The 20,472-nt window shown below is 35.7% G+C and overlaps 1 long non-coding RNA gene and 1 pseudogene across 2 annotated transcripts; one reads left to right on the top strand and one right to left on the bottom strand.

Annotated features, from left to right (window-relative positions):
- The first annotated feature begins 2,300 nt into the window (after nucleotides 1-2,300).
- On the top strand, nucleotides 2,301-5,056 carry LOC147515193 (uncharacterized). 2 transcript variants are annotated; one of them, XR_015213391.1, is made up of 5 exons: nucleotides 2,301-2,524; nucleotides 2,614-2,737; nucleotides 4,006-4,112; nucleotides 4,606-4,729; nucleotides 4,819-5,056. It is a non-coding gene; the product is annotated as an uncharacterized LOC147515193 (long non-coding RNA). The 2 variants fall into 2 exon arrangements; XR_015213392.1 differs by having other exon boundaries at nucleotides 4,006-4,330.
- On the bottom strand, nucleotides 2,902-3,621 carry LOC147515194 (putative polyamine transporter At3g19553 pseudogene; annotated as a pseudogene).
- Nucleotides 5,057-20,472: the final 15,416 nt, after the last annotated feature.

The raw sequence follows: 20,472 nt of genomic DNA, 5'->3' as shown, positions 1-20,472 counted from the left end.
TTCTCGTTAGTAAGCATTTTCTCAGATCTCAAAGGAGTTAGTTGTAGATCTATCTATGCTTTTCATTTTGAGGAATGATTTATAATTTGGCCAATTTCTAATTCATGAATTTGTGCAGCTGCTTTTGGTGCTGTTTTGCATGTCATTTCAACTTCACTTCTTGGCATAGTAGCAATTACAATGGCAAACACCATTGCTGGCGAGGAAACAATGCATAAACTTGCTTCGTTGTTGCTCATAATACTTGGGGGTGGTTATGTTATACTATATTTTTCTGGTAAAGGTGGTCACAGTCATTCTCACAACCACCCTATGGAGAAAATGGTCATTCCGGGCCTCGCCCTAGTTCTTAATCGCCTCCTTGTGCAACAACGCTTCCAGTATTTCTTGATGTTGGAAACTCCTCCTCTATGATGGTTCTTGCAATTATAGTGCTCCTATTCAGGTAATTGTAGATCAGTTTTTTTTTTGTTTATGTTTACTTTTGTATTTTTTATTTGACCCAAATTGCTTTTTATCTAGTATAGTGCTTTCAGTCTTATTCTTTAAGATGCAAGAATAAATGAGCCATCTTTCTAATTTGTGTCATATTGAAGCTTCAGAGGGTGTTATTTACTGTTCAAATGAAGTAGTGTCAAATTTAAGGCGCAAGGTTCTAAATTATAAGTACACACAAAATATCAAGTAACTTTTAATGGTCTAAGCTATGGAGTGCTCTGAAGGTCTTCTTTTATCCTTGGTTTTATTCTTTTATATTTTTAATTGATTTCTCTCATAACTTAGTTTCTAGAGAAACATTTAAAGGAAACGCAAAAGAATTGTAGCACAATATGTTGAACAGGGTATGAATTCCATACTTTGGCCGCCTTCAGTGTAATGTACTTGGCAATCATACCTACTTCTAAGAAAAATCACGTTGTGGCAAAATATATCTTGTCTTTTCAACTCTTAAAAGCTTTTAAGAGTAGAGAACATCTTTGAGTTTAGGATTCTTATGTAGATAATTATAATCAGCTCGGTTGATGTCTTCTAAATAATGTGTTACCGACAATGATGTAAATATCTGTAGCACCATAACGTGATGACATCACCGGTGGCTCTCTCCTTCTATGGAGCAAGCCACTCAAGTTTCACTGGGTGGAGCGCAATGATAAACTTCCGGTAGGGTTGTCTTTGTGTCTTGTCGAGTGTTGACACTTCTCTTTCATGATCATGACCATGATACCGACGCTCATTCTATTGCTTTGGTGTGGAGCATTTGAATAGGAAGCTGATTGGCCTGTGAGATCTTTACACTTTCTAGTCTTAATCCTTTGTAATAGAAGAATTTGTGAGTTTACAAGTCATCAAAAGTATGGTTCAAGTTTTAACTTTCCTCGTGTATTCTATTTTTTTTAGGATTATAGTGAAATGGCCCTAGCCTATAGGCCATCTCATGCAGATGCAACCTATGGCTTCAAGTACGGTGTGAGAGCAGTGCAGGTGACCTCTTTTTCTAGTAGTCAGACTCGTTGTAAATCTGATTTTGTGCACACTCTTTAACATTGCTGAAAATTGGAAATGTAGGGTGGTGATAGATCTTCTGCGAGGGAAACCATTGGTAGAGTTGCAGCTGGTGTTGTTGCAAAGATTATTCTTAGAGCATATGCTTGAACAGAGGTAGGTTTCTTATGTTATTAATTGCAAGCTAATGTTCATACACCAATATTTTTCCTTTTTGGAGGATTTCTAATTAAAATTTAGCTTGAATTAAGTCAGTAGGCTATGGTAGCTTGAATTAAGTCAAGGGGTTATGGTAGGTGGGTCATTCAAATTTTATACTAGTAGTAGTTGTGGAAAAGTTGATAAGGAGGATTCATGGTTTTAGAGAGTTATCGAAACATCCCGACAGGCTACTACTTTTTGAGGCATATTAAGGAAGGGGTTGATATTGCGTCGAAAGACGAGGAGGCTTTACTTTTGTTTAGTGGTAGGGAGACTAGGAAAGATGCTGGTCCTCGAAGTGAAGCTCAGAGTTACTGGGCTGTTGCTGAATCAAAAGACTGGTTTGTTGAGTTTGTTATTGTTTTTTAAGTTGTTTGATTATTACTTGTTAGATATAAATGCTCTCCACAATTTTCATTGCACCATCCGAGCTGCAGTGCAATGAAAATTACTTTTTGTACTTGAATCTTGAATATGACACACAAGACACCACAGATATGATCGTTTGTAATTACCTTTATTTACATGTATTTAACATACCTGTGAGACCATCTCATGTAGTGCTTGGGCTAACAACTCCCAAAGATGACAACATTCCTTGCTAGACGGATCTGAGCCTCTTCTACCTATAATTGTTATGACCATACGTCCTCCCGGAATTACTTCTTCAGAACGTGAGTTCAAGAATAGCGTGAAAAACTTTTTAGCTGTATCTCTAGATGTAGGAAACTTATACCAATGAATATGGATTTTCAAAGTCCTCTAAACTATTTTTAGGTTGATTGGAATGTTTGAACTCATGTGGCCTTATCTGGACAAGGTGTGTGCTAAAGCTTATAAAATTAATAATCATACATGTGTCTTCTAATACTTTTTTTGATGGGTTAATTGTTTCCGTTTGTTGTTTAGGCCATCTGCAAGACTGCAAAGAATATTGCAAAGCCCATTATAGCTGAGCAAATTCCAAAATATAAAATTGATTCAGTGGAGTTTGAAGAGCTTACTTTGGGCTGCCTGCCTCCAACTTTTCAAGGTTAGTGATGCTACTCTTTAATTGGTAGTTTCTGCTGATAAATCATCTTATTTGTATTGGGTTTACAGTAGGTCATCGTGAATGCTAGTTTGGGGTCTCAAATTAGAGTGTGGGTTGAATTAGAATATGGGTTGAATTAGGAGTAAATACCATAAGAGCGTGCACTACCTTAAGATATGATAAAACCACCAAAACCACGTTTGAAGAAGAGCTTTTGGAAATATCCGGCTTGGATTTTGTACCTCCCCTGCCAATGTACTTGCTTTATCCCAGTAATTTAAGTTCCAAAACATACTATTAAAGTATCCCCTCCAATCCACCTTACTGAAATCAACAACTAGCCATTTTTTAGGCCTTATTCGAGGAATTGAAAGAAGTCCCATTACTAAAAATGGCAAAAGCGAAGGCAAAGGGAAACAAATTGTAAACCCAACAATATTGAGTCCTCTGTAATTCAAATATGTCAAAGACACAATAAGTCCCAACAAAGCTGGAATTCGAGCAATCAACCGGTTGAAAATTGGGAAAGAACGTTTCATTGCATTATCCAGAACTCCACTGAACCACTTCCAGAATCCTTCCTGAAAACCCCAAAAGGGCCCAAACGCTGGTGAAATTCAGAGAACATACCCGCCATTTTCAGGATAGCTTGTAGCAAGTTCAGCTATAACTAAGGCTTCGAACACTCCAAAGTAGAGGAAAAATTAAAAACCAAGAAAAGATAAAAGGGGACCCTCTCCCCTTTGATCAATCTTCAACCCCAAAAGGTCCTCCGAGACTTCATAGAAGATAAGAGCAATAAGGGGTAAAAGTGTTAGTTTTGGATTTGCTTTCATAGTGGCTTCCTGGGCATCAGAAGTTCCATTCAGTTCTTCTTCACCCATGAAACAAAACCTCCAAATCAACTAGTATAGCATAACACGGTGAGGATGGACCGTAGGTTGCAGATACTGTAGAGGAAAAAAGTGTAACGCCAACATCAGCTTCCGCATTTGTTACAAACGAAAGCTAATGAAAGCCTACAAATGGTAGTATTAAGGTCTTATCAAGTCCACCGTGATAGTAAGGGGTACATCAATTGGTGATGCCCGTAACAAAACCACATTACAAATGCACCAGTCCTTAAAAGTGGAGTATCTTATCTTGTTGTTAGACTTCATCATCCAATTTAGTCATTACTAATCTTAAACTCCATTTATATGCCTGTTGATGAAATACTAGTTACTTACTTTTCTTTATCCTGATGCTTTATAAATTTCATTCCATAGGTTTGGGATACAAGGCAACGTACTTGCTGCAATTCTTTTGACGCCCATAAATAGTACATTTTTGATATTACTTATGCGGCGGATTCATTGAAACTTTTGGGAACGAGGTAGATCTATTTTCTTTCATATTTATGATATTACGTCGTTCTTTTATGCAACTCTGGCTTGCGTATATGTTTCTTATTGAGGAATGGATAAATTGATTCATGATGACAAGGGCAATGCTACTATTTCTAATGATGGTGCTACTATTATGAAACTTCTTGATGTTGTTCATCCTGCTGCTAAGATTCTTGTCGATATTGCCAAGTCTCAAGAATCTGAGGTATACAATAGAAAACAAATTTACTAATTTTAGTGATTGGCTTACTAAAAGAGTGAAATTTTTATGTTAAAGTTTATATTTATCTTAGAGTGGGTTATGATGGTTGCATTACTACAACATTTAACAGCTTATACTTTAGAGAAGATAATGACCATTAACAAGGACATTGTCTCAGAAAAAGTTGAGAGGGTATCATTAATAATTGTATTGGTTAGGTTTTAGGGATAAATTTGGAATTCACTTGTAATTTTAATGACCGGATTTATTGTCTACAGGTGGGTGATGGAACCACTAGAGTAGTTCTTTTTGCGGAAGAGTTTGTAAAGGAGGCCAAACTTTTCATTAAGGATGGTGTCCACTCAAAGTCTTATACGTAGTTTTCGAGCTGCTTCCAATTTGGTAAGGAATTTGGATATTTTGGTTTGATTGGATGGATATGTTCATGAGAAATTGTTCTAGAAGCCATGAGTTTGCTACTTGTATTTCAGGCAATTAGCAAAATTAAGGAACTTGTTGCAAGTATAGAGGGGAAAAGTATGGAAGAAAAGAAGAGTTTGTTGGCAAAGTGTGCTGCTACCACACTCTCTTCAAAGTTTTTTTTTTTTTTTTTTGATAGGAAAGACCTCACTCTCTTCAAATCTGATTGGTGGTGAAAAAGAATTTTTAACATCTATGGTTGTGGACTCAATTATTTCAATTGGCAACTATGATACATTGTTTATTGTATTCTTGTATTTATTGTTTATTGTAGGTTTAGCTGGTCTCGCTACAAAATATGAGAATTTTTTTTTTATTAGCAACCCATCAGCAACGGTTTATAATCGTTACAAAAAAATTTTAAATTATTTTTTAAAAAATTAACTAACAACTTTGCAATGGTTACAAACCGTTGGTAAAAATTTTAACAAATTACCAACGCTTAAAAAGCGTTTGTGAAATAAAAAACCGTTGCAAAGGTTTTAAATATGTGTACAAAATAATTATAATAAGCGTTGGAAAGTTCTGTTTGCTAAGCGTTGGAAATTTCTGTTTTCAACGCTTTTTAAGCGTTGCAAATATTTCCAACACTTTACCCACGCCATATTTGCAACGCTTAAAAAGCGTTGCGAAAATTATTAGCAACGCTTTTTTGCCGTTGCAAATAGCCTGTTATGGTATAGTGGATGGTACCGTCCTGAACCCTAGGCCCCCAAAACATAAAGGTTAAGCCACAGTCTGGCTGGATTGGGTTCGCCCCAGAGCCGACATGACAGTTGCCTGATTTTACTGTAATGATTTTCTTCTTGTAGTCTGGTGTTGTTGTCACGTTCTTTTGTATAATGACACATACATCTTCTCCTGTACATTGCCACGTTCATCTCCACTTGTACATTTGTATATAAAAAATAAAAATAAAAATAAAATAAAAAAAGGGTTGAAGGTGCCTTCTTCATATTCCAGTAGATGACATTTTTTAATGCCGATCATTTTAGCATTCGATTCGTTTAATTTGGAATTGAAACGAATCGAAATTCCGCGTTTGAAATTTTGGAACATAAGGGAAATTTCCGGAATTCATTTGGGCGTGGACCAAAAATTAGAACCGACCCAAATCACGTGTCTGGTCACAAAACCCAAATATTATCTCCATCGTAATTATTACAAGGCAAAACGGTCAGATATCCAAAACGGTCAGATTTTTGCCTATAAATTCCGACACTCCTCATCACCCTTCACTCACCTCATTCTCTCACTATCCAAAGCTTAATCTTCACATATTATCTTTTCATTCAAAACAATGGATCTGATCGAGCGATTGGAAAAGGAGCAACGTGAATGGGCTGTCCGCAAGATTCGTGATAACAAATTTTGTCATTATTCTACTGTCGATCATGCATAACTTCATCCGGAATATCTAGATCTATGTAACCTCAATATCTCTTTCCCTTTGTTGCTTTGTATATTACTATGGTGTATTAAATAATTCTCAACCATTTGTACGGGTTACGTATTAAATGGAGGAGCATCAATAAATTGTGTATATTAGTTGTATTTTTACCTTATCATAAACATAAAATAGTTATCAAAACCATAACAAATAAGAAAAATCAATAACGCAATAAAATAAATCAAACTAAACTTATTGTTTTCAGAGAAGATCGCGCACGCTACACGGTATGCCTAACACTTGTCATGCACGCAGCTCGATTATTTTCTCCATCTTCTATTACTGAGGTATGATCATAAATTTTGAAATTACGTGTAGGTCTAACTGCCCTGTGAAACTTTCCTCCGTATTCTTTATCATTTTAAGACCTCATTAATTGTTTTTGGACACCTGACATGAAAAGACATACTATGGATACCCATAGTTGCTGTACATAATTAGGGATACCAACATCACATGTTTCACTTGTAAGTCGAGATCTAGATGCACTTGGCATCCTGATTCGTACTAGATCGTATATTTGCTATAAATCTGTTCCTTTCAGCCATTCTCATTTCACAGTTTCTACACTATCTTTCCATCAATTATCCTTCCAAATGGATCAACCAAGAAAGATAGTACCCGAGAAGAACTATCTGAATTTTTTTGATGATGGCCGATTTTCTCCTTTTTATGACACAGAAATTGTACATCAAGGATGGATGCCTCTTCTATATCATGCATGTTCCTATTCCGTAGATTTGGTCTTGATGTTCTACCAATTTAGCGGACCTGAAAATGGAAAATTCTGTTTCCATGCCTATGGACAACGTTTTGAATTAACTAAGGAAGTTATCTCCGACATACTTCAAATTCCAATGAATGACTCGGGGTTCGATCTTTCAGAGTCCCCATTTAATTCGGTCAAAAATTTACTACGGGCCACCGTATCTCATGGCGAAGTCGGAAATAAAAATCACGTTGTTCTTCAACGCTTTTTTGAAACAAAAATCAACGAAGCCAGGCTTTCTACTTGGTTGGGACACAATGTGGTGGGTACGTCACACCAATCTGAAGTCACCAAGCCTCAACTACACCTACTTTGGATTATGCAGAATCAAAGAGATGATTTTTGTATAATCCAACACCTCTGGAACGCAAATCACCGTAAGAATAAAAAGGTTAGCACCTCTCGCCTACTTTAGTCACGAAAATTATGATGCGTTGGGGTTATCCAACTAGCATTTTCTCCAGAAATACCTCTTCAAAGAGCATTTGTTACTATACTTCACAAAGACTGTGCCGGTGGTTCTTGGACGCCAGATACTCTGCCAGATGAAATGGATGGCCAAAACTCAAACTCTGCATTTTTTTTGATGAAAATGCCATGCGTAACATTTTAATCCCATGGAAGGCATTCAATTTCTTCATCAAGGAATGAGGGAACTCCATGCACGTCAGGAAATCATCATCAAAAGTCTTATGGATTTCCAAGAACGTCAGCGATGCATGATGTTGATCAAGTGGCACTATTGGAAACTCACTCTCAGTCATTAGAAAATCACACTCTTCTAATAGAGAATCAAACTACGATCTTTGGCAAACTGGGGGACCCTTCAAATCCAAATTTTAGCCAACAAATTAATGAACTCAATAAAGGTTGTCCACAATCTGCATTCCTATCACCATCCTTATCATCATTCTCAACCATAAAAAAAGGGGTTATGCGTTCGCTTTTTACAAAACTCAACTTTCCCCAAAATAAATAAAATAAAATTATTATTATTAAGTGTTTTAGTCGCGGTGCTCCTTTTAATTAAATTTTTTGTTATCTTTGTATCTTCTTTTGTAAGAAATGCCTACTAGGATTGTCATATTTCAAGTTGTGATAATAACAATTTTAACGTGTTCTTTCAAACTTGATTACAGGAGGTTTTATCTTCTTGCATACTCATTCCTCCATCCAGTCAAATTTTCTTGGACATATTTCTTCTCATAGCTTTGCCCATCACTCCACTCCATCAAACATGGCATCTTCATCGAACGTAGCATCTTCATGAAATAGGGCACCTCCGAAACTCATCCCTGAGCAATCATTTCAGGCCATGATGGATTCCAATACTTATGGACTTCATTTCCGTGATTGCATTACTAACATCGGGTGGTCTTCCCTTGTTATTTGCCCTGACCAAACTTATTCTCCAAGTTTGGCGGCCTACTTTTATGCTAATATGGAAGATACACCAGCATTCAACGCTGCTCATGGCTTTTTCTTAGACGGATTCACAATCAAAGTTGGTGGCACAAACCATATCTTTTCAGAGGCAACACTTGCCCTGACTTTAGATCTTCCATATCACGAGCCGGCAACAACATGGCCATACATTTATCACAACTCTACTCGTTCCTTTTCATGGCCTGCTATTCGCACAGCATACGGTGACGGTCTTGAAATTAAAGATGAAGGAACTAAACTTGGCAGATGGCCAGACATCACCATTCCCTTAGCCAGCATGACCATGAACATGAGAAATGCGATGTTGTTTGTCCTTCTTAACATCATGGGAGATTGGCATTTTTTTACCACCAATGATGCTGCATGTGTAGTCTTCAAAGCGCTTGCTCGATGTCATACATTCTTTGATATCTTAAACTGTGTTATCTCTAATTTGAAACGAGCTTGTACTTTTTGGGATCATTATATACTTTTACCTGTAACTGCTTGTCGAATTATGAAGACACATTTCCCACAGTTTTCAGCTACTTTTCATGACTGGGTCAAAGTAGATTCTATGTGCCCAGCAAACAAGATAATTCGTTCATTAAGGTTTAGGCAATGGAAACATCCTGCACGATACTTGAGACATGTTCGTTGTTATCCAAGCGATGATAAGATGATGAAACATTTGAACGAATCTGGTGAACAAGAATGGGCCACCATTTGGGAATACATTATCTTTTGGCGCGATACTAAGGAAATGAATTGCACTGAAGAAGATGCCAAACCTTTACCACATCCTGGATGGTAAACTTGAGTAGGGAATTGTACATATATCTAACTGTATATAATTGTATATAGTGTGGCAGTGTGCTACTGTTTTTTTTTTTCTGTATAATATATTATGTTACCACAACTTTCTCGCTCCAAAGAATCCAAAATCTAATTTTGTTCACGGTTATCGGGTAATTCCTTTCTTTATCTATTTCTATTTTGAAGACTAATCATCACTTGTTTGGGAGTGATATATATATATATATATATATATATATATATATATATATATATATATATATATATATATATATATATATTAGGCAACTTGTAGTCCTCAGATATAGTTTCTATTTTCTTGTTAGTAAATGTAATTAGTGACAAGGTCTTGTTTCTTTTTTTTTAATGAAAATTATCTAGAAGTCTCACATTAGCATTCGAATTATGATTCATTTTTAAGAAACTTAAGCTAATTCGTACGCAATAGTTTTTACATCTTTTCATGAGTATTCATGCACTGAGTATCATTGATTGTACATGACAGTAAGTTTCTGGAACCCACGGTTAGTCTACTTAAACTATCAATCCTGTGAGAATCTTACCAAAAGCCTCGATATAAGTGATTTGTGAGTAATGACACAGAGGAGTAGTTTTTCCGAATAGAGAAAATCACGCATCGACTTACTTGATCACCATCCGAACCCTAGGCGAGAATTTAGGCATTCTTTGGATCAACATAGCTATAAATTATTACCTGTTACAAATTTTACCACTAGTCACTTCACTGAACCTTTCATCAAACCTTTCACTTTCACCAAAAATTCCTTACCCATATATTAACCCCAAATAAAAGAACCTACCTAAATGATGAGTATGAGAAATAGGACGAAATGTAGAAAAATAAAAGAAGACTTGTTCCAAATAAAAGTTAGTTACCTGCTTAAAAAAAAAAAAAAAAAAAAAAAAATCATGTTTCTTAAGCCATGAAAAAAAAAATGAAATAAGTACAAAGGCTTAAAAGCAAGGTAGGAAAACTCAGGCAAGAGCAGTAAAAGAAAACAAGGATTTCTCGAGTGTAAATATCTTGAAGACCTTATTCTCTCATACTTATCATTTTTGATCTTCCACTTCCATTTCTTTCTACACTATCACCTAAGCCCCATAATACATAATAAAGACCTCTAGCTCAATTAGGAGTAGGATGGTGTGATAATAAGTAGTAGATGTGATTGATCGACCTCGGCTCCTCTGACTGTCATCAAGGATGTGAGGAAAAGTGTGCCCACTACACACTGGAGTTAACAAAACCTGAGTGGGAAAATTATGAGCAAATTTGTGTTTCGACACATACATGTGAGAACCCATTTAGGTACGCTCTCCAAAGGATCCAGAAATAGCCTTGCTTGTGCAATTCAATGTAAATTCACTGTATGTATGCTCATATGTAGATGTTTTAATTATTGTATGCATATTAACTTAAGTTTTGAAAGTATTAATCCTCGTTCCCAGCTAAAGAGATGTATAGATATCTGAGATTAATTTAGGAAACAAGCTTTTGTTACTGAGTCGTTGTAGTATAAATGAAGTTTGTGAGTATCTTCTCTAGAAAACTCTCACGAGGCTATAACTCATCCACTAGGGAATTCCTAGTGGTTTAAGGCCTTGTTGCATATGGTCAATGCAACCGCACTCTGCGAAACGAGACTTAGCTTAGAATGCACAGTTTTGGCCACTTATCTGTTTTAATGTCTCTTCTTTGCTTGAGGACAAGCAAAATGTTATTTTGGAGTGGTGTAATAAGCACCCAAAACTGTATTATAAAAACCTGTAGAGACATAACATTTCGGTCAATTTTGTGCTTAATAATCATGCAATAATCACATCTTCGTGCTTTTTGCAGGTTGGAGCAACTATTGTAAAAATTATGATAAAGTCATCATTTAAGCACGGAATAGGGAGTATACACATGCCTTTTGATCAAGCCCATGTGAAGCCCAACAAATCCGGACTAAAGCCCAAAGACTCAAATAGTACGTAATCCAAATAAATGGGATTACGTGGCATGTAAGCCAAACTTCCGAAGCTCATGTCTCTTGAACCAGGACTCCGAATGCGACGAGTGAGCTACTCCGACGATCAGTGCGACAAACTCTACGCATAGGCGGGAAGTTGTAAAAATGCCAAAAGACCGAACTGCCACTGGACACTACACGTGGACCCACTAGGCTGGCCCATAAGATTTGATGAGTCATCATGCAAGTCAAGACAAAGGTGCAAATAATTGGTGAAAATTTGACACCTTGCATGAAGTTAATGAGTTGGTTGGATTTAGGTGATGATTATCTAAAAAAATGAAAGGTGTCAAATGGGGGTTAGTTGTGGATAAGTGAAAAATAAATGAGAGGGGAGTGTTTCACGTGGGAGAAGAGAAAAAGGCTCTCTTATGTAAAGGGGGGCTGATTTTGGGAGTTAGCTAGCTTTTACTTCCTTGACTTTTACTTTTTATTTACTTCCATGTCTTTACTTTTAGTTTTTAGTTTTTAGTTTTAAGAAAAAAAATCTTGTAACTTGTTAATGGAGGACTACACCTTCAAGTTCTTTAATAAAAACTTCTGTTTTCCTTAGGTAATTAGTTGGCTTTGTATTCATTTCTTCTTTCTAACTCTTTTTACTTATCTTACTTGTAGTTTTAATCAAATCCTAGGATCATGAGCTAAAACTCTCCCAAGGGGAGGGTTAATGATGCTCATGTGAGGATCAGGCTACAAATTTAGGATTCCAAAATCACTACTTAAAAGACTTAGGTTCTATTTTTTATCCTGTCCCAAAATGACAAAGATTGACAAATATCTGACCAATTGTTGTAAAGTAGAACTAGGAGTTGGAATGATATTTCAGAGATGAAATATCATTTCAATTCTACATGCTAGCATGATATGTTTAGAGATAGGTATATCATGTTAGGGATTTGAGATGGTAGTGACCTGTTTTTAAAAGACTTGTAGCTAGGCCTTGTATGAGCAGGATTAATCCTTCCCTATCTTTCTCTCTCTTTCATTTAACTATAAACAAACTTATAAATTTTAGATAACTTGTGTAAAAAAAAATCTATCTATCAAATCCTTCTCACTTTGTTCTCCAAGGTGTAGATTTTAGTTGTGATCATTTAGATTCTTGGCTTAGAAGTTGGAACGAAATCCCTACTCAAACTAGATTGACATTCTAAAAGAAACACAGTGAGTAAGGAATTATTGAGTTTTAGCACGTAGTAAGTCAACTTCTAAAAACACTGAAAAGTGCTAAGATCAGGCATCGCGATTGCATTTACCATATGCAACAAGGTCTTAAACCTTTAAGTTCCTCAAAAAGGATGAGTTATAGTCTTGTAAGGGTTTTCAGGTGATATACCCACAAAATCAATCAATAGCATGTTCAAGAATGATAGTATTTTTCAAAGAGAGAAATTTCTTACCCACTTAGTGCTTACTCCAACAGACGGTCTCCATTGCTAACTACATTGTTGCAAAGACTCATATATTATGATGGGAGATAGTAAAAATTGACAAAATTCTCAATTAAGGCTTATATGTGTACTTAGTCAATCTCCTATACTCTCTTATCCAAGAAACGGAATCCCTAGTTTACCTTTAGACAGATAATCTCGACTTTCAATCCTCACCGGTCATACTCTCAGAAAAGAATCTCTCAGAAGATGGTCTACTATTTAACCTCATGTATGTGGGGAAAAGAATAATGAATTCGAACATCCCACATACTACCTTAAAAAACGGACTTCTAGATGACAATAGTCTCATGGAAAGAATGTCAATCACATATGAAGTGTCGGGTCCTTCACTTTAGCATCCTCTCACCTATTCTAGACTTCGTACCATACTGTAGTGATAAGTCATGGGTTGTAACTTGGCTTGGGTATTGGTTTATGAAGGAAATGTAAAAAGGATTCTAAGGTTGTTTCTGAAAACACTAAGGGTTTTGCTTCTTTCTTTGGAAGATTTCTTCAAATTCTGTATCGTAGAGAAAGTTCTTCCTTTGTCTTAGCTTTTCCATCCATTTTGCTTAACTTTTTTTTTTCTTCTATTTATTTATTTATTTTTTTTTAAATTTATTTAAAGCTCAGTGGTATATCCTTGATTAGTACTGGATATGCTTGTTTTCCACTAGCTTCTTTCACTTTGAATAGAATGATGGTCTTTATTGTATCTCTCTGATATTTCCTTGTAATCTTCGTTTTATGCTCTTTCTTCCTCCTTGTGCCCCTCGTATTCTCAGAAACATATGGGTATGGCTGATAAAGATTTTGGTTATACTCCTTGTCTGGAGTTGGGTAAAGGGTAAAGGGTAAAGGGTTTTATGAAAGAAAATGGCTTATTGTAAGGCTCAAAAGGGTTTAACATGATGGTACTATTTGGTGGGATAAAGGCTGAATGAGTTCACTACTTGACTTATCAGTATAATACTCTGTTTCGAATAGACTACAAGACCTAATGACTATCTCCCAAGTTGTTGTCACTTCGTGATTAACCAAATCAACGAATAATGAGACTATATTACAACAACATAAAGAACTGAAAGATGATGAGTCACTAAGACTTGGATTTTTCGTAAGAACTCTCCGAAGAATGGGTATAAAGCTCAAGTCTCACGGGCTAAGTCTAAAAAATTCTACTTCCAGTTTATTAGGGGTTAAATCTCTCTTCTAACAAAAGTACACAAAACTGACCAAGTACTATGGTGGTGCTTTGATAAAGAATTCTATCAACAAAACCTATGTCCAAGCATAATAAATAGTCTAAACAGTAATGAAATCAACAATATCAACTATCTATCAAACTCAACACTAAGCAGTATAGAATCAATATCCCAGACTCATTATTAAAATTCATTTTTCTCATGCTATTGATATAGAAACAAAAATATTTTTGTTTTTGAAAACTAATTTTTGAAATTCATTTCTCAAGTACACCCTCCCCCAACTTAACATATGTATTGTCCTTAATGTATAGAAATTAAGTAAATGAAATGAATGAGAGAAAGGGAAGATGTTACCATTGATGCCGAATATCAAAATTAATTCCAAAAATAAGAACATTTCCTTTTACCAAGATTTTTTTTATTAGGTCTTTTTAAGTCAGATCCCTAAGACTATATATATATTATATCATGCATTATCAATTTGGAGTGAGGATATCAGATTTTCTTACCTAAATCTGACGAATGTTTGGAGGACGAGGAGGTCTCACCTTGTTGGTTGTCAAAAATAATCCTTGATATGCTGAAAAGATTGCTGGTGAAGTTGCTTCTCTACCTTGAACTATTTCAAGTCTGATAATTGTGTGATAGGCCTTGTGGTTCCTCTGTGTAGAAGATTGACAAAAATCTTTCTTTCTAATAGGCCAATAGTATCTGATATGCCCTTTACCACCACAGTAATGATAATGAATGTCTGGCTGATTGTGCTCAAGGTGGGCGGTAGACTGGTTCACATACTTCTCTTGTTCAGACAATGATGGTGTACAAGAAACTGCAGCAGTGCAATTCTTCTTATCAATATGGTCCACTTTCTGCTTCAGGAGACTCATTTCAGTTTCTAGATTCTGTTGTTTTTCCAAAACTTCTTTAAGTTGATTCTCTAGCAACTGATTTTTCTGGCCAGAAGTCTATTGTTCATCCTGAAATGTAAAGTTCATCTTCTCAAGATATGATACTCTCTCTGTCAATTTTCCATTCTGCTCACTAAAATCCTGAATTTTCTGCAGAGATTCCAAGAACATGGCTAGCAATGCCTTTGTGGTGGGGTTCTCAGGTTCATCACAGCTTTTTGTAGATTGAGCACTTTCAATTGTATCTTCGAATGGGACGAATTCTTGTATCATGCTATCAAGGAAGTACACCTCTCCACCTTCGGTGTCATCATAATCCTTATGCAATAGGTGAAAGATATTTATGTCCATGGACATCTTACCAAAGTTGATCTTCATTTCACCATTGTGACAATTTATCAAGGCTTTTGCGGTAGCGAGGAAAGGTCGGCCTAGAATAATTAGAATTTTATCAAAGGTCTCCTGGGTGTTTATCACAATGAAATCCACTGGATAGTAGAAATCGGCTACTTGAACAAGAACATCCTCAACTATGCCTCTGGGAATCTTGGTAGAACGGTCAACCAACTTCAATTTGACTTTTGTAGGCTTTAGGTTCTCTAGACCCAACGTTTGCTACACATGATATGGCAAGAGATTAACACTAACACCAAGGTCTCAAAAAGCATTACCCGTGAATTTTTCTCCTATCTTGCATGATATTGTAGGACTTCCTAGATCTTTGAGCTTGACTAGAGCTTGCTGATGGATAATAGATGTTGTTTGTCTAGCTAGAAATGCTCGCTTTGGAACATGAGTACTTCTCTTTATGTTACATGCATCTTTCAAGAATTTGGCATATGATGGTAACTGCTTGATGGCTGTGAGAAAGAGGATATTGATGTTATCTTTCTCAAATGCCTCCTACATTTCTAAAAATTGCTTGTCCTTTTTTCTTTGAGCAAAAAACATAGGAAAAGGTGCCTTTGGTACAAACACATCAGCATGTGTCTGCTCTTCTTTCTCTTCGGCATTCTTGCATATCTTGTCTTGGTCATCTTGACAAATGGGAGTGGAAAGGATTTTTCCCACTTTCTTTTGAACTTCATTTGAAATCTTGACCGATTGCTCTATTACAATGTCATCATGAGAAGGTGAGTCGACCTTGTTGTTTATCTTTAATCCTGATCTGAGAGTAGTAACTGAGCTGACATGATCATGGAGGTGATTAGTACTAGAAGTTGTCCCAATGTGGCATACATCTTCACTCCTCAATATTGGTTCCAATAAGTTAGGTTGAGTGGCTTGTGTCTTTACAGACAAAGCAGTGGTGAGTTGGTCGACCTTAGCCTCTAGAGACTCCATTCTAGAACATTGATTTGCCTGAGATTGCTGGAGATTGAGCTGAGACTGTGCAAGAAGCTCTAGAACACTTTCAAACTTCTAATTTTTCTGTGATAATAAAGTAATAACATTCTCCAGGTTGATTTCTCCTAGGATCAGGCACTAACTCTCCACTTGTATTGGAATTCTACTGAGAGTATAATTGTTATTGAGGAACCAACTGTGAAGTTTGACTTGTCTGTGGAATATAACTTTGATCTTGAGAACCTGGGGGTCCAGCGCTCTGTCTCCAATAATTGCCATGAAAGTTATTGATGAACGTAAAATTAACAATTCTACTCACGAATAGAATGATAAAATTCCAACGAAAGTAAAACTAAAACTATACGAAGACTATATTTATCAAAGATTATTCTACTCTCGAATCTATCGAAATAGAGTTAGAGTAAACGATTCATTCCACTCCTAGTTCGTTAGTATTCAATGCTTTCTACGACTGTCGGTCTATCCAAAGTTTAATGAGAGTAATGGTGGGAATTATACTACGATGTGAATTCAACTACAAGATACAAATAACGAAATGACGGAAAATACTAAGGTTTGAATCTAGATAAAGAATTAGGGGGGATTGAATCCACCTTGAATCTAACTTAATAAACTAGCATAGATTGTTGTAATCAAATTCTTACGTTCTTACGATAAGAATTGGTTGTTCTAATCCCTAATCATTCATGACAATCTCTACTAACTAATGACTAGCATGTGAGGAAGTTCTACCCATTCTCATGGCGAATCAACTACCTTCAAGAGTGGAATAGACTCTTACAACGATTCTACACTACACAATCAAGTTTTCATCAAGGCTTCTTCAAACCCCTCTAATGGAGGTTTAGCCTTGATTCATAAAACTATCATTTCTCATGGAATTCAAACAAGACATCATATAAAGATTCTAACTTTAATAATATAAAGATTCTAATAAATAATTCAAAACTAAACTAATAACTATGAAATGATTAACAACTAAGATCGAAATTAATTCTAATGAATTTAGGGTTAGTTAGACTTACCCCCCCCCCCCCCATTAATAGTTGCAATTAGTGTTACCCCCCCATTTTCAAAAATATTAGTGATACTCCCCCCAATTGCAAGATCTAACGGCTACGAGATGATTTTTTTTTTCAGATGAAGAAATCTGACCGTTGGATCTTACAAATGGGGGTAACACTAATTGGCCACTAGTAATGGGGGGGTAAGTCTATCTAACCCATGAATTTTATAATTAAACTAGATTATGATTAACTAATTATGAAATAAAGACAACTAATTTATGAATTTAACAATACTAAAACTAAATAAGACTTTAATTAATAAACTAAATTGGAATGAAAATGAATACTTTATTATGAACTAATATTGATTCTAAAATAATAATCTACTTGTTCTAACACTAATTAATTGAAAGGTAAAACTAGATCTAAAAACAATAAATTGAAAACTAATTAATGGAATAAAACTTCAAAACTAGATCTAGATTTCTCTCTAATGGCTACTTGCTACCTAACCTAAGTATATCTTAAGAGTTAAGTCTTGTATTTTGAAATGGAGGAGACTAGATCCATATTTTCATGCATGGGCTGAGGAGCCATGTTTTGGGCCGGAAAATCGAGCCCCAAACCCAATCTCTTAAGTCCACAGGGTCCTTTTCAGCTGAATCTCATTTCAACAGGCTTTTTGTCCACTTTTGCTCCTTTGATTGGGTTAAGGTTTGGACCATTGGAAAGCCCTTTCCGAGCCGGTTGTTTTGACATAAGGTAGGCATAATTCTGAGGCCTGAGTCCAAAGATATGGTCTTCAGAAGTTCTGCTGACTTTTGTATGTTGTTTCTGCCTGCATTGACTTTGACTTTTCAGTTTTTGACTGGGCTTTACAAAGGCTTTTTCTCCTTGAATCTTGGCTTTAATCACAGAACTTCTTAGCAACCAACCCTTGCTCCTTTATCTCGCCAAAGTGGCACATTTCTGCACATAATTGACTTTAATGTCTGGAATACATAAAAGCACGTAATCAGCATTAACTTTTATTTATTACTCGCATAATTGGTCTAAAAGTATTATTGTTAAAGGGTTAAAACTACAGTTTTGGGCTCTTATAAAACCACCCCAAAATAGCATTTTGCTTGTCCTCAAGCAAATATGAGAAATTAGAATAAGTGACCAAAAATGGAGTTCTAACTAATCTCGCGTTTCGCCGAGTGCGATTGCATTGACCATATGCAACAAGGCCTTAAACCACTAGGAATTCCCTAGTGGACGAGTTATAGCCTCGTGAGAGTTTTCCAGTGAAGGTACTCACAAACTTCATCTATACTACAACGACTAAGAAATAAAACTATTGTTTCCTTATTTATGCTCCCAATTATCTATATATCTCACTAGCAATGAATAAAGAATAATCAAATTGAAACCTAATCTAATATATGCATAATAATCAATCATCTACGAATAAACATATATACAATGAGTAATACTATAAAATGCACTAGCAGGTCCGTTTCTGAAAACTCGGAATAACGTCCTTAAGTAGGTCCTCACATAAATGTCAAGACAAAAACCACTCTGATTTTTCCACTCAAGTTTCGCTACTCCAGTGTGTAGTGGGCACACTTTATCTTACAATCTCAATGACACACAAGGAAGCCGGAGTCGATCAAACACATCTGCCACTTACTATCACACTAACTTATTCCTAATTGAACTAGAGGTCTTTATTAGGTGTTGCGGGGATTAGGAGATGATTTAAGAAGGAAGGAAATGGATATTCAAAAAGGACAAGTCTAAGATAATAGAGTCTTCATATTATGTAACTAGAGAAAACCTTGTTCTTTACTTTTGCTTCTACACTTTGCTTCCATCCTTAGCTATATTTTTCTTTTTTTTTAGCTTTTGACTCATTTGATTATATTTTTGGAGTTCTCACTCTTTATTTTCTTTTATTTTTATTATTATTATTTTTTATTTGGATGGAATCTTTCTTTTCTTATTTTAAGCGACTAACAAATTCTTGATTTCAAAGGTCTTTCTCTTTTCTATTCTTCATCTCTATTCTCAGACTCATTCAAAGAATGGGTAGGTTGATTGATTTTTTATTTTTTATTTGTTTTGTAACAGGGTAAAGGATTTGCGGTTTATGAAAGGCTAAAAAAAGGTTCAGAGGGGCGACTAGCGGAAAATAATTCATAGGTTTGAATTTCTGGCTATATCGATCCAAAGAGGGCCTAAATTCTCGCTTAGGATATGGTATAGTGATCAAGCAAGTGGACGTGTGATTTCTCTATCCGGATTTTACTTCTCTCTTATGTCATTTCTCAAATGTTTCACTCATATAAGGCTTTAGGCTATATTCTCATAGGATTTGTAGAATAAGTACTCTAGCCTAGATTTCAGAAACTTACTGCCAACAATCATAGATACTCATGTAACATATTTATAGATAGATGCAAGGATTATTACCTACATATTAACCTAAGTTTCTAAAAACTATTCTAATGCAAATGCTACGTGAGATTTATAGATTATCAAGGGCCTAGAGAAGGAAAACAATACCAATATTCCTAAGTGTACAACATAAATTTTTTATTAATATTTTTAAAAATTTTGATTTTTTTAACTAGAAAACAAGTGCATATTATACATATCTATATCCTAACAGATGCCTTAATTACACGTGTTTCTATGCCCCCCCTAAAGAAAAAGCATGCTTTGTCCTCAAAGTAATTAAATAAAAAGGGTAGAGAAATACCATGGAAACGCGTAAAATTCTGGAACATCTACAAAATAAGGTTAAAACATACAAATATAGAAAATAAAAACTGACGTAACTCAATATGAGTTCCACCCGTTATGGGGTTAACAAGAATCAAATTGTTTGGGACATAAGCAGACACTAACTGAAATAAAAACTAACCTTAACTCTCGTTTAAGCCTCATCCTCCTCATCTTCAATAAAGAAATGAGGTTCCTTCGCATCCTGCCATGCCATAGTAATTTGCTAGGCTTCACGCCACTTATCATCTACTATAGCTAACCTGTCAAGCGCCACTTGGTCGAATGGGGTGTAAGGTGCAACCTGATGAGGTTGTATCCTCCACCCTTGCCAAGTCATTGCACGGAATGATCGAATAATACAATTGGTGGGTCTCACAATGTCGACCCCAACCCAATCCGTGAAATGGGCACAAAAAACAGGGAAGAAACATAGCATAATACGACAAATTAAAACAGACATAAGAAAGTACTTA

The sequence above is a fragment of the Coptis chinensis genome, chromosome 2, assembly GCF_015680905.1.
Source record: "Coptis chinensis isolate HL-2020 chromosome 2, ASM1568090v1, whole genome shotgun sequence".
In the NCBI taxonomy this organism is placed as follows: domain Eukaryota; kingdom Viridiplantae; phylum Streptophyta; class Magnoliopsida; order Ranunculales; family Ranunculaceae; genus Coptis; species Coptis chinensis.
The sequence above is the reverse complement of the archived record's forward strand: the minus strand, read 5'-3'. Positions and strand labels throughout refer to the sequence as shown.